The sequence below is a fragment of the Bufo gargarizans genome, chromosome 3 (genome assembly GCF_014858855.1).
Source record: "Bufo gargarizans isolate SCDJY-AF-19 chromosome 3, ASM1485885v1, whole genome shotgun sequence".
Taxonomy (NCBI): Eukaryota; Metazoa; Chordata; class Amphibia; order Anura; family Bufonidae; genus Bufo; species Bufo gargarizans.
In genome coordinates, this window is record NC_058082.1 from 620,667,951 (window position 1) to 620,682,247 (window position 14,297).

The 14,297-nt window shown below is 43.3% G+C and overlaps 1 protein-coding gene across 13 annotated transcripts in view; it reads left to right on the forward strand.

Annotated features, from left to right (window-relative positions):
• ROBO2 (roundabout guidance receptor 2) overlaps positions 1-14,297 on the forward strand; it is a 432,244-nt gene that overhangs the window by 22,514 nt on the left and 395,433 nt on the right. The gene's annotated exons all lie outside the window — the stretch shown is intronic.

A 14,297-nucleotide genomic window follows, 5' to 3' on the forward strand; every position in this document is an offset into this window, starting at 1 on the left:
GTTTTCCTCTCCATTGTATTGTATGGACATCTGCACCGAGGAAGGTGTTATGTAAGCCGCGAGCATTCACTGCTAATAAGGTGTGGAGAATGGGGGAAAGCTGGAGATTTTAGGCAATCCTGCATTAGTAGTAGTAGTAATGGCAGTATTAATATTATTAGTCAGTTTACTTTTGCTACTTTTATGGGAATTCATTGTAGTAATGGTCATTTTATTCTCATTTTTAGCAGATGTAATACATTTTGCTCGTATTAATGTTAGTAGCAATGTTTATCTCATCCAGGACATAAGCAGTTTTTAGACTTCAAACCTGACCAGTTGCAATGCCATTGCCCCTGGCACCTTGCCCGCATGCTCCACCAATTGTTGGAATCTGTGCCTATGGCGGTGAAGTTGGCAATGACAATTCACAGGTAAAAGTCGTCCAGTAGATGTATGCAGATGATTTTCCAGAAAATAACGCAAAATAAACTCCTACTCTTCTGGGTTCTAACCAGGAGCGTAGCTATAGCGGGTGCAGAGGTAGCAGTCGCTACCAGGCCTAGGAGCCTGAGGAGGCCCAAAGTACTTCAGAAAGTGCAGACTGGTCAAGTTACATCAAGAATTTGCCATGGGGCAGGGGGGAAGCCGTTTCACTTTTTTGCCTCAGACAGCGCAAAGGCTATGTGCTTCCCTGCCCCTGGCCACAAAGCATTGAGGGAAGGGGGGCCCAGTCTAAACTCCTGCATCGGGGCCTATGAGCCTTTATCTGCGTCCTTGGTGATAACTAAACTTTATACGTCAGATTTCTTCAAATGTACAATGTTCCTCGGGTCAGACTTCCCATACCAGCTCTATTTGGCATCTCTAGCCCTGATTCCACTAATGAACCAGTCACTCCACCCGAACTTAATGACACAAGGACTGCGCTGGAGACAATGGAAATAGAAGGCCCAAAGAGACCTCCTCATCATTACATTAAAAATCCAGACCTACTAAAAGCCCCAGAAAACTGAGGCTAAATTCGCATGACCGTACTGCCGCTGTGCCCGTGTTGCGGACTGCAAACCATGGGTCCATAAACGGGCCATATAAACTCTGCAATGCGTGACAACTTGTCATCTTTAAAATCTAAAAAACTGTGGTCTGCAATGCGTTCATGGTAGCAGCACGGTCGTGTGAATGTACCCTAAAGGACACCTTCAAACAGCCATTTGGGTGAAATTTTACAGCGCACAGCTGTTTTGCCAACAGATCAGCCATCATAGATCTTCCCTATCTTTCATTCTTTAAAAGGTTGTTTTTGGATGAAAGATCTTTCTTTGAAAGAGCCTTCCAAAAAGGTTGTTCTTCGGGTGTTATTGAGCATGTATGACCAGTTGAACAGCTGCGTTTGCGAACTGATTCGATGATCATTTGTTCAACCATCAACTTATCTAATGTGTATGGTCACCTTATGTTTGCTGGGGAGACCCCGAGTTCTTGGATTCCTTTATCTCATACAGCTCTCCCCAGGTGAGATGTATGTCTCCTTGAGTATTTCTTCTTCTGTGGAGTCACACAACATAATTATTAGTAGTAGAAGTATTAGTAGTCATAGTAGTAGTAGCTGTCCTTATCTGTAGTAGTACTCGTGTATTACAGCAGACAATATTCCAAGATCATGTTGACAGATTCTCTTTAAGTTGACGGTGTTTGCATCATAGTTACAGCTGCTGCGGGGCTCAGAGACAAGGAAACAAGCCCTGTTGGTCCCATCCCCTTGACTACTGGGTGGAAAGAAGTAGTGCAGATCTACCGTCTCCAGAGGAACCACAGAAGTAGAACAGTATGAAACAGGCGTAAACTCTGTCCAGAGTGGTATAAAAGAGTACTTTTCAATATTTGCAGTGGGATCTGCTCTCGTTGCCACTAGGGATAAACGAACCTAAAAGTTCGGGTTCGTACCTAACTTTGCGAGTTCGGGTACTCGGACCTGAACCCGGACTTTTTCACTGAAGTCAGAGTTTGGGTTCAGTGTTCGGCTGATTTTATTATTTTCGATTATAACATGGTTATATATCGGAAAATAATAGCATTTTTAAGAAGAATATAGCCATTTAGGGGTTAAAAAAAATAAACAACTCACCTCATCTACTTGATCTGCAGCAGTCTCTCCTATCTCCATTCAGCAGGACCTGCCAAAGGACCTGCGATGTGCACGATGGTGTCACCACGTGGAAGAGCGCGGTAATGTCATTACGCACATCACAGGTCCTTTGGCAGGTCCTGTTCAGTGAAGATAGAAGAAGCTGCTGCAGCGCAATCAAGTGGATAAGGTGAGTTGCTTTTTTTTTTTTTTACCCGTAAATTGCCATATTCTTTTGCATTCGGTCTCAAGAATGCTATTATGTTTTGTTATAACGAAAAATAATAAAGTAAAGTTCGGGTCCGCATTGACTTTAATAGGGTTCAGGATCAAGTTCGGGTTAAGTTCGGGTCCCGAACCCAAACTTTGACCAGAAGTTTGTCCGAACCCGGCGAATCCGAACTTCCACGGGCTTACTCATGTCTAGTTGCCACAATTATATGCAATACTGCTATTATTAGCAGTAGCACTTACATTATAATATCATTCTTAGCAGTAAAAATATAATACTAGTTGTGTTGTTATTATCAGAGGTAATACTATTATTAATAGAAGTAGCAGCAGTAACATTACTAATGATTCATTAAGGCTCCATTCACACGTCCGCAAATGGGACCGCCTTCGTTCCGCAATTTTGCAGAACGGGTGCTGACCCATTCATTCTCTATGGGGACGGAATGGATGCGGACAGTGCACAGTGTGCTGTCCGCATCCGCATTTGCGGAGCGCGGCCCCGATCTTCCGGTACGCAGCTCCGCAAAAGATAGAACATGTCCTATTCTTGTCCGCAGCTGCGGAGCGGACAAGAATAGGCATTTCTATAGGGGGTGCCGGCCGGGTGTGTTGCGGATCCGCAACACACCACGGACGTGTGAATGGACCCTAATAGTGGTAAAATTATTATTATGGGGTAAACATGATTAATATATTATTATTAGTAGTAGTATTGCTATTGTAATATATATATTAGTACTAGTATGTATTATTGTAATATCTCACATATATAGATGTAAGGAGACAATGGTTACCACGTCGGAAGGAAACCCAAGAAGGACCCTAAACCACAGTCTTATCTCCGTTTCCCATGTCAGTGAATGCAATCAATTGTTTCCTGTCAGCCATTCCAGGCCAAGGAACAGGAAGTTCATAAAATCCTTGCTTCCATGATCTTTGCTTTATCTCCAGCTCTGAGTCGCTGCAGGAACATTTCAATACAAATGTATGAACGGTATCAGACGCCCTTTGGGTTTTTACCTCTGTAAGCTTCTACTCTAGTGCACCTTTAAGAGCCGTCATACATTATTGACAACCATTGTGGCACTAGAGCCAGCGATGCTCATTATAAACTCCCTGGATCGGGCATAGTACTCATCCTTACCATTTTAGAAAGAGGAATGGGTGTAGGATGAGGATTATTATGATGTGATTAAGCATACATTAAATCAAACATTGCATCATCCATCTGTTACACAAGTTAAGTTTGTTTTCTTATGGGAACCACCCAGCTTGAGTCTTCTGGAGGTATCTAGGTCACCCTCCTTGCCACATCTTATGCCATTCGTAAGGTTTTTGCAGTACAAGCAGTGTAGGTGTTCATATACTAATATTCTTCTTAGCGGGCCAGGTCAGGGTGCCAAGCCAATCAAAGAAGAAGGGGCTCTTATTAAAATCTGATCTGACTTGCATCTGACTTCAGATACATTTGTTCTACTTCTGTAACTTACCTGGTTGCTTACACTAAACTTTTAGTTTGTGAACCCTGCTGCGCCTCTACCTAGCTGAGGTCCATAAATGGAGAGGATCAGCATACCATTAGTATTAAGAATATACAATACCATTAGTACCAAGAGTATTTCTCCAAACCAATCTAACATCTTACTTTTTGACTTGCCTAAGTGATGAATCCTTGACAGACTAATCTACAGAGGTGTCCTTCCTTCTCTTCTTTTTTTGGCTCCAGATATCCCAAAATGGGTGGCAGGAAAGTGACCAGCTCCAGAAAAAAAAAAAAATTGCGTCACTCATTTTTTTTTTAAAGCTGGTCATATGGAGTCACCCATCTCGGGTTATCTTGAGCCCGATGAAAAAGGAAGGAAGGACACATTTACACCACTTCATCTACTATGTTTTTCTGCCGTTACTCCACCAATATTGCCCAGAGACTAAAGTCGATGATCAGGGCAGACTAGATGATTACTACATGTAAATGCAACTCTCACCATCTCTGATGAACAGGCAGTTATTGGGAACAAATTGTTTGTTCCTAATAATTGCCTGCTGAGTCAGCCTCTATAAAGGGTCCTTAAGTTATTGGAGAACCACTTAATGCTCCTTTGCACAGGCCAACCGAAAAGACAATTATTGTGAATAAACTGTTCATTTCCGATCGCTGCCTCTTTGTCACCGGAGGTGAGAGCTCCATTTACATGCAGCTATCACTTCCACCGTATGGGGACAAGCGATGACTTTCCTCCATACAGATTCATTGTTTTCGGGCAGCAGATCCCTATTTAGACAAAGCATTGTGCTGCCTAGAAATGATGATTTCGGTGACCACATCAGCACCTGATGAAGTTTTCACCTGATGAAGAAGCAACACCAATGCTCCTTTATGTCCTGGGGCCACCAGAGCACAAACATCTTTGGTAGAGGGGGCCCTACTGGTGAAAAAATTATAATTTTTCAAATCTTTCTTTGAAAACAAGGAACCAGGTGCCTTACTTAGAAAATCACTCCCCATCGCCTGTAGTAGTGTTAGATTAGTGTTGTAACTGTGTGTACTGCACTCTACAGTATACATGTCACAACCAGACAGCTGAGAAGCTCTGACAGAGGCCTTTCAGAACCTCCTCCTTGAGTTTCTGTGTTGTGGTATTCAGCTCCTCCTCTCGTTAGCCTCTCTCAGCTGTCATGTGTTGGACTAATTGCTTCCCTTTAAATTCTTCCCCAGAAGGCTTTTCTGGGCGGCTTATACTACTTCCTGGAGTGTGTGTGCACGCTGACTCTGTCCTCCTGTTTGCTTCAAAGCTAAGTGTTGTACCTTTATCTGTTATTTTCTGTTTGCTGGATCCCAGGTGACCCTGACTCCCTCCGTATCTTGTGTAGGGAGCCGGTGGTCGTGTCCCCTCACTATTGTAGGGTGCTCAGGGCTTTATAGTCAAGGTTCGTGGATATGCAAACCTCCACCATTCGGATCTTTGCATAGGCTGAGCAGCCAGGGAAAGTGCCAGGTCTTCTGCAGGGGTCTCCCTTGGTTCCTTAGTTTTTGGATCCAGCGAGTCGTTTATACATGTTGCTTTGCCTTGTTTCCTGTACACCGTCCGTGACATTATAAGCCGCCATAACCGTCTCAAGCATGGATCCGGTTTCACTTTTGGCTGAACGCTTCCAGGGTCTTTCATTGGAGGTAGCTGATCTCCGTAAGACTTTTTCTCAGCTTCAAGTGAGCGGTTCAGCTTGCGTTCATGGAGTTTGTTCTGAGCCTAAGATCTCGCTCCCGGATACGTTCTCCGGGGGTAGTGAGAATTTTGTGCGTTTTAGAGAGGCTTGCAAACTCCATTTTCGCCTTCTTCCCCACTCCTCTGGTGATGAGGAACGGAGGGTGGGGATCATTATATTGCTGCTCAGAGGTAACGCTCAGTCCTGGGCCTTTTCGCTGCCGGAGGGGGCACGGCCTCTCCGTTCAGTGGATGAATTCTTTTTAGCCCTGGGTCAGATATATGATGATCCGGATCGTATTGCTCTGGCTGAGTCTAAACTACGTCTATTATGCCAGGGTAAACAATCCGCAGAAATATACTGCTCAGAATTTCGGAGATGGGCAGTTGATACTGGTTGGAATGATGCTGCGCTCCGAAGTCAATTTTGCCATGGTCTTTCAGAGGGATTGAAAGATGCATTTGCCTTTCATGAGAGGCCTATTTCTTTGGACTCTGCTATGTCTCAGGCCGTTCGTATTGACAGGCGTCTTAGAGAGAGAGGAGAGATGTCCCCTTCCTGTCATACTCAGTCCCAGGACAGTGCAGCGGTCCCGTTCTGTGCGCAGGGGTCTCAGTCGCCGTCAGCCCCTTCTGAGCAGGAGCCCATGCAGCTGGGGTTGATTGCTTCTGACAATAGAAGATTCAGCTCGCATGGGAGGGTTTGTTTTTGTTGTGGAGGTATAAATCATTTGGCAAATATTTGTCCCTCTAGGAGATTCAGGCAGTTTTCTGGGAGTAATAAAGAAACAAACAGGAAAAAATCTTTTAAAAATGTTCCGTCTGTTACTATTGGCAGGGTTGAGGCGGAAATTGAAGGTTTTCCATTTGCTTGTAGTTCCCGTTTTGTCCTGCCGGCTAGGGTGGCGCTAGAGAGCAATAACATTTTTTGTGAGATTTTTGTGGATAGTGGAGCAGCGGTCAATCTCATTGATAATCAATTTGCGATAACTCATGGTTTCCAGGTGCGCACTTTGGGAAGGGATATTCCTGTTTTTGCTATAGATTCCGCTCCACTTTCTCAAAAATCATTAAAGGGCATAGTTCACAATATCCGTTTAATTGTGAGTGATGCTCATGTTGAGGATGTGTCATGTTTCGTCCTTAGCGGTTTACCCACCCCTCTGGTGTTGGGGCTGCCCTAGCTCACTAAGCATAACCCCACCATTGATTGGCAAGCGAGGCAAATAAATGGTTGGAGTGACTTTTGCAGAGAGAATTGCCTCATGACATCTGTTTCTGAGGTTGCTACTAAGACTGTACCATCTTTTCTCTCTGAATTTTCGGATGTCTTCTCTGAGAGTGGAGTTCAGGATTTGCCCCCGCACAGGGAGTACGATTGCCCTATTAATCTCATCCCAGACGCCAAGCTGCCTAAATCTCGTTTATACAATCTTTCCCAACCTGAGAGGATCGCTATGCGTGCTTATATCTCTGAGAGTCTGAGAAAGGGACACATACGACCCTCAAAGTCACCTGTTGCCGCTGGTTTTTTCTTTGTTAAGAAAAAAGATGGTTCTTTAAGACCTTGTCTGGATTTCAGGGAGCTGAACAATATCACAATTCGTGACCCTTATCCGCTTCCTCTGATCCCGGACCTATTTAACCAGGTTGTTGGGGCTAAAGTATTTTCCAAATTAGATTTAAGAGGGGCATACAACCTGGTCAGGGTCAGAGAAGGGGACGAATGGAAGACGGCCTTCAATACCCCTGAGGGCCATTTTGAAAATTTGGTTATGCCTTTTGGTTTGATGAATGCCCCAGCCGTTTTTCAGCATTTCGTGAACAGCATTTTTTATCATTTGATGGGAAAATTTGTATTGGTGTATTTGGATGACATTTTGATTTTTTCTCCCGATTTCAAAACTCATAAGGAACATTTACGTCAGGTCTTGCTCATCCTGCGGGAGAATAAATTATATGCGAAACTGGAAAAATGTGTGTTTGCGGTTCCAGAAATTCAATTTCTGGGGTTTCTTCTCTCCGCTTCTGGTTTTCGCATGGACCCCGAGAAGGTCCGCGCTGTGCTTGAGTGGGAGCTTCCTGAGAATCAAAAGGCGCTGATGCGTTTTTTGGGCTTTGCCAATTATTACAGGAAGTTCATTTTGAATTATTCTTCTATTGTTAAACCACTCACTGATATGACCAGAAAGGGGGTAGATTTTTCTTCTTGGTCAGTGGAGGCGCGTAAGGCTTTTTCTGATATCAAGGAGAGTTTTGCTTCCGCTCCTATCTTGGTGCAACCTGATGTTTCTTTACCCTTCATAGTTGAGGTTGATGCTTCTGAGGTGGGTGTGGGGGCGGTCTTGTCTCAGGGTTCCTCTCCTGCCAATTGGCGACCGTGTGCCTTTTTCTCAAGAAAACTCTCCTCCGCAGAGAGAAATTACGATGTGGGAGATAGGGAATTGTTGGCCATCAAGTTGGCTTTTGAGGAATGGCGCCATTGGCTAGAGGGAGCCAGACACCCTATTACCGTATTTACTGACCATAAAAATCTGGCCTACTTGGAGTCAGCCAAGCGTCTGAACCCGAGACAGGCCAGATGGTCGTTGTTCTTTTCTAGGTTTAATTTTGTTGTCACGTTCCGCCCTGGAGTTAAGAATGTGAAGGCAGATGCCCTGTCACGTTGTTTTCCGGGAGGCGGGAATTTTGAAGACCCGGGTCCCATTTTGGCTGAAGGTGTGGTGGTCTCTGCTCTTTTTCCTGAATTGGAGGCAGAGGTGCAGGCAGCCCAGTCAGAGGCTCCTGATCTTTGTCCTCCTGGGAGGTTGTTTGTGCCTCTCGCTTTAAGACACAAGATTTTTAAAGAACACCACGATACGGTCCTTGCTGGGCACCCGGGGGTAAGAGCCACACTGGATCTCATCGCTCGGAGATTCTGGTGGCCTGCGCTTCGTAAGTCGGTTGAGGGTTTTGTGGCAGCCTGCGAGACTTGCGCTCGTGCCAAAGTCCCTCATTCACGGCCATCAGGTCCTCTCCTTCCCTTACCCATTCCTTCCCGTCCTTGGACACATCTGTCCATGGACTTTATAACGGACCTGCCTCGTTCCTCGGGAAGACTGTGATTCTGGTGGTGGTGGACCGTTTTAGCAAAATGGTGCATTTCATCCCTTTTCCTGGTTTGCCCAATGCTAAGACGCTGGCGCAGGCATTTGTTGATCACATTGTCAAATTGCACGGTATTCCTTCAGACATAGTCTCTGATAGGGGCACGCAGTTTGTTTCCAGATTCTGGAAGGCTTTCTGTTCTCGCTTGGGGGTTCGGTTGTCATTCTCTTCTGCTTTCCACCCGCAGTCGAATGGCCAGACAGAGCGCGTCAATCAGAATCTGGAGACATATCTGCGTTGTTTTGTGGCGGAGAATCAAGAGGATTGGTGTTCTTTTTTGTCCCTTGCTGAGTTTGCTTTAAATAACCGTCGTCAGGAGTCCTCTGATAAGTCACCATTTTTTGGTGCATATGGATTTCATCCACAGTTTGGGACTTTCTCGGGAGAGGGGTCTTCTGGTTTACCTGATGAGGACAGATTCTCCTCGTCTTTGTCATCTATTTGGCAAAAGATTCAAGATAATCTAAAGAGCATGAGTGAGAGATATAAGCGTGTGGCTGATAAGAGACGTGTGCTTGGTCCGGACCTGAATGTTGGTGATCTGGTGTGGTTGTCTACCAAGAATATCGAATTGAAGGTTCCCTCCTGGAAGTTGAGTCCTAGGTTTATTGGGCCTTACAAAATCCTGTCTGTCATCAATCCTGTTGCATACCGTCTTGATCTTCCTCAGACTTGGAAGATCCATAATGTTTTTCATAAGTCCTTATTGAAACCTTATGTTCAACCCATTGTACCCTCGCCTTTGCCTCCTCCTCCGATTATGGTTGATGGGAATCTTGAATTTCAGGTCTCTAGGATTGTGGATTCTCGTCTTGTCCGCGGTTCTCTTCAGTACCTTGTTCAGTGGGAGGGGTATGGTCCTGAGGAGAGGATGTGGGTCCCAGTGACGGACATTAAGGCCTCTCGTCTCATCAGGGCTTTCCATAGGTCCCATCCTGAGAAGGTGGGTTCTGAGTGTCCGGAGTCCACTCGTAGAGGGAGGGGTACTGTCACAACCAGACAGCTGAGAAGCTCTGACAGAGGCCTTTCAGAACCTCCTCCTTGAGTTTCTGTGTTGTGGTATTCAGCTCCTCCTCTCGTTAGCCTATCTCAGCTGTCATGTGTTGGACTAATTGCTTCCCTTTAAATCCTTCCCCAGAAGGCTTTTCTGGGCGGCTTATACTACTTCCTGGAGTGTGTGTGCACGCTGACTCTGTCCTCCTGTTTGCTTCAAAGCTAAGTGTTGTACCTTTATCTGTTATTTTCTGTTTGCTGGATCCCAGGTGACCCTGACTCCCTCCGTATCTTGTGTAGGGAGCCGGTGGTCGTGTCCCCTCACTATTGTAGGGTGCTCAGGGCTTTATAGTCAAGGTTCGTGGATATGCAAACATCTGCCTTTTTTCCCTTTTAGTGAGCGACTTCTGTATTTATCCCAAACTCCTCTCTCTCTGTTTTCTGTCATCCTGAAATGTTATCTGACTAAAGAGACCTATCTTAACAAGATCAGCGGAGCAGAGTATTGAGGCACCTTATTAGTGCCTGGCAAACTCAATATTTCAGTATTACCGGTTGCTTTCTCTCTATCGGTGATTTTCCTCTTGCTCGTTTGTCAAAGGTTAAATTACAAGACAGAGGCGCCTATAGAAGTATATGTTTGTTTTACATGCCGGGATATTGGAGATAAGGGTTACACGGTGCTCCTTGAGGATATCACTTCCTTGTCCATGAGATGTGACTGTCTATACATAAGAGATGTGGGTCTCATTAGTATATAGAACTAAATATCCCCCAAATTAATAAATAAAACTAAAAATGACTGATCGTATGCAAGTAGGAAAAATGGAATACAACCGTCCCTTTTATCTAATATCCAGTTTGTGCCCCATTTTTTATCAGATCACTAGAATTCATTAGGCAAATCAATTCATTTGCTTTCACTTATATCTGTTCATCCACCGTATTCAATAACTTGACAATTCTGTGGTCAGTTCAATCTGCAAAATAAGCATATCCATTTGCTTAATTGATCATAAGGTTTTATGTAGCTGAAACCAATAGTGATGTGCTGTATTGCATGAGGGAACTCAACAGCATGTGTTCAAGTTTTCTGCAGTGCTCCTGCAGGACAAATGGAGTATTGCACATTTTCAATTGAAATCATTGTGCTGTCTGTGTAAAGCATGAGCATGGTGGGTCATCCAGAGTGAGAGATGTTCTTTGTAGCCACATTCGGATATGGTAAATGGATGAACGTCCTCAACAAGTGAGCTCCCCATCTTTTCATTCAAAATTTCAAAATGTATCTCCTAAACCAGGCCACCCCCTTAATTCTATGTATAGCTCTGCTCACACTGGTTTCTTGGCTTCCATTTCTTCTACAGAATCTGTGACAGATGGGATGGATGCATTAAGGTCCGTAATCATCTGTTTTATTTTTTTCCCCCTATTCGCTTGACATATTGGGTTTACTATTTCAATCATGCTTTTTTATATGCCTTGGGTTTTATGAATGGGCATAAAACAGATTGGATACCTGCCGTAACACAATTTTATTTGTATCAGTTTCAGTCAAGTAAAAGTTTATTTGAATAAGACATTCCCTCTGGAGGTAGATATGAGAGAACATTCCTTATGGGGGACCTGCATGTCTTCAAGCAACTCAACAGACCAAATTTATCATACTTGCTTTGAACTTTGGCATCCAAAACAATCTGATCATAGATAGAAGCATAGCAAATCGAATGCATATTCCAGAGGCTTGTACATAGAGAGTATACTAGAGTGACGCAAGCATTCCTGTCCTCCACATACTGATCCTTCACCAGATGTGTGATTATGCTGGTCTGATATCAATAAAGGGTTAAGAAGAGGTTTTCCAAATAATGCAACATCTGCAGACCCATACAGCACCCCAGACTTGACCGCCTAAAGAAGTTTGTGGGGAGTCATAAGTTACAAGCAAATGGAGTCCTTGACCTCATCAGAAATGATTCTGAAGGTCCACCCTTCATCTTTACAGAACATACCCGCGTTCACTTTCAGTCACATCATAAGATTAGATTAATTAGTCACACCATAATGAAGCAGCCTAAGGTCACTTCTGAATGAGGTTGTCTTCTGCTGGACCTTTGGGGCTTAGGTGTCAATACCTAGGCCAGCCGGAGGATGCGTTGATTCTCTGTTTGGCCAGTCTGAACTACAAGTTTTCTTATTCTGCAAGAAACAGAGTTAACGTCTTGCTGTAGGAAGACCCTGGAGGCCATATCATATTGGTTGTAGGACCATAATGTAATCAACAAATGTAGAAGCAGAGTTTGTCCCTTACCATTTTGGATTGCGCTTTAAGCTGTCCATAGACTTTAATGAGTTTGATGCTCTTTTGGCCAACAGCTATTTCTCCTAACCCCTCATACACATGCATGCTTGGCTTGACCAAGCATGCATGTGTTAAATAATCAGAAGGAAGTAAACTGCAGCCAGACACCTCTGGTGATGGGTTATCTCCTTTGACAACATAGTATGGGACATTTAGAAATACTACATGCCCAATCCTTCTTTCCCCCGACATGATGGTTGGCCAGTCATGCCGAATTTGACAGGTTCTATATAGTATATATATATATATATATTAGAATAGTAGAAAATAAATATATCATAACTTTGTTGACTCTGTTCTTCATGGAGTGGCATTAGATTGTTCCATTGTTGGGAGCTGTTTGTGGTTTTTCTATATAATTGGTGGTGACTGTATATATTCTTAAAGGAACAGCATAGCCCCGCTCTCCGTGTCCTCCCGGATTCCTCGCTGATGTGACTGCTGTTTATGTAATGTTACTGTACACCAGTATTATAGTGGGAGAGCTCTCTCAGAATGACGCTTATGTTATTATATAAGGAGAAAACATTTCATCGTAGAGTGGCTCCTATCTCAATATTGTGGGTTCTCGCCATGCTCTGTGCCTCTTCCCACTTCACTACTATCTCTTTGATTAATTACAGTCATTTTTTTAATTTTCTCGCTGGACTGGAAATATTTTGACATTTTGGACTGTATATACTATAAAGGATCAGGCCTGGTGAGGAGACCCATTATTTTCCATACATACAGCTCATAGAACAGAATTTAAAGGGGGTGCATCTCCTAGATTTTACCAATTAAAATCGGATACTGCTAAATAATAATTTTATGATTGTAGATTTTTTTTAAATATACCATATGTTCTGTACATGATTAGGTATATGATTTACAGCAGCCACCATGTACTATAGACATGAGATGTTCATTGACTTCTATGAGAGATCTCTAGACATGCTACGTGACCTTTGAACAGGTCATTGTACAGGGAGGAGGAGTAGATAAGCTGTGTCATCACCTGTTTTGAATGGTGGATCCTGTGTTATCTATACAGAAATGGTATGTGTCATTGTAATCCTGTCTATGATGATAAAGAGATGACTGCTGAAAGTGATCTGAACTGAACAGGAAGTGTCAGGGCATTGTTTGGCCTAGTGGCCAATGTAAAACCTGCAAGATTTTAGGATTTTTAAAAAAATATAGTGACATGGAAAAAACACCAACAATTATAGTAAATATGCTTAACAGAAACGCTTAATTTAAACAATAAGTAGCTTTCTGGTGACGCATTCCCTTTAAGCATGCCAAAACTTTGCAACACTATGTCACACCTGATCCTTCAAGTACTGATCCCCTGGGAACCTGAGGAGGGGGCAGCTGTTGGTTTACATTCTTGCTATTTGACTATATACCCATCATCAGCCCATCTACTATTTATATATATCTATATATAAAGGGTCTTGGTGATAAAACCACTTTATGAAAAATCGGTGCATATACACCAAATACATGAAAGCATTTTGAGACATTGGATGGCGTTCTTACACTTCCATGGAAAACCTTATGTGACAGATCAACAGAGCCAGGTTTAGGGGGGGGGGGGGGGGGGCATTAATTAGGGTGATCTCAAGAATGACCACCCTAGGTGTAAATAAACTGGAATCATTAATTAATTAATTAATTAGTAGTGCATGGTAGAAATTGAAATGCTGTATTATATGGGAACTACATAGCGGTATAATGTGGGCTTTTGAAGTGATTATTATTTGGGCACTACCTGCTGATATTATATGGGTTGTGTTATCTTGGTACTTCACGATGACATTATTTGGGCTAAAATTAAATGGAAAATTGTCCAGTATAACAGGCAGGGGATCCCTACTTTGCACCGTTATTCAAGGCCCCATTTTTATTATACCAGTACTGGCCTAAAATTGAGTATGGTCATGTACGCCACCTATTCCTTCTTTATCTTGTAAGACATTTTGGTGCACGGCTGAGACATTTTCTCAGACAAAATTAATTAACCCTCAGAAAACATATTGATGCAGGATGACCCCAGAATTTCTACACCAGGATTGCCCCCGCGTCCCTTTTAATCATGTTTTTTTATAATTAGCCAAATAATTCTACCCAATACCGCTTCACACCCTCTATTACAGCTGAGAAGAGCGGATTCTTTTTCTATGTATATTAGCCATTATTTCCCCTATAGAATTCACATGTGATTAAAACAAATTCCTTTGTCCTACAACTTGTGGAGACCCATTGA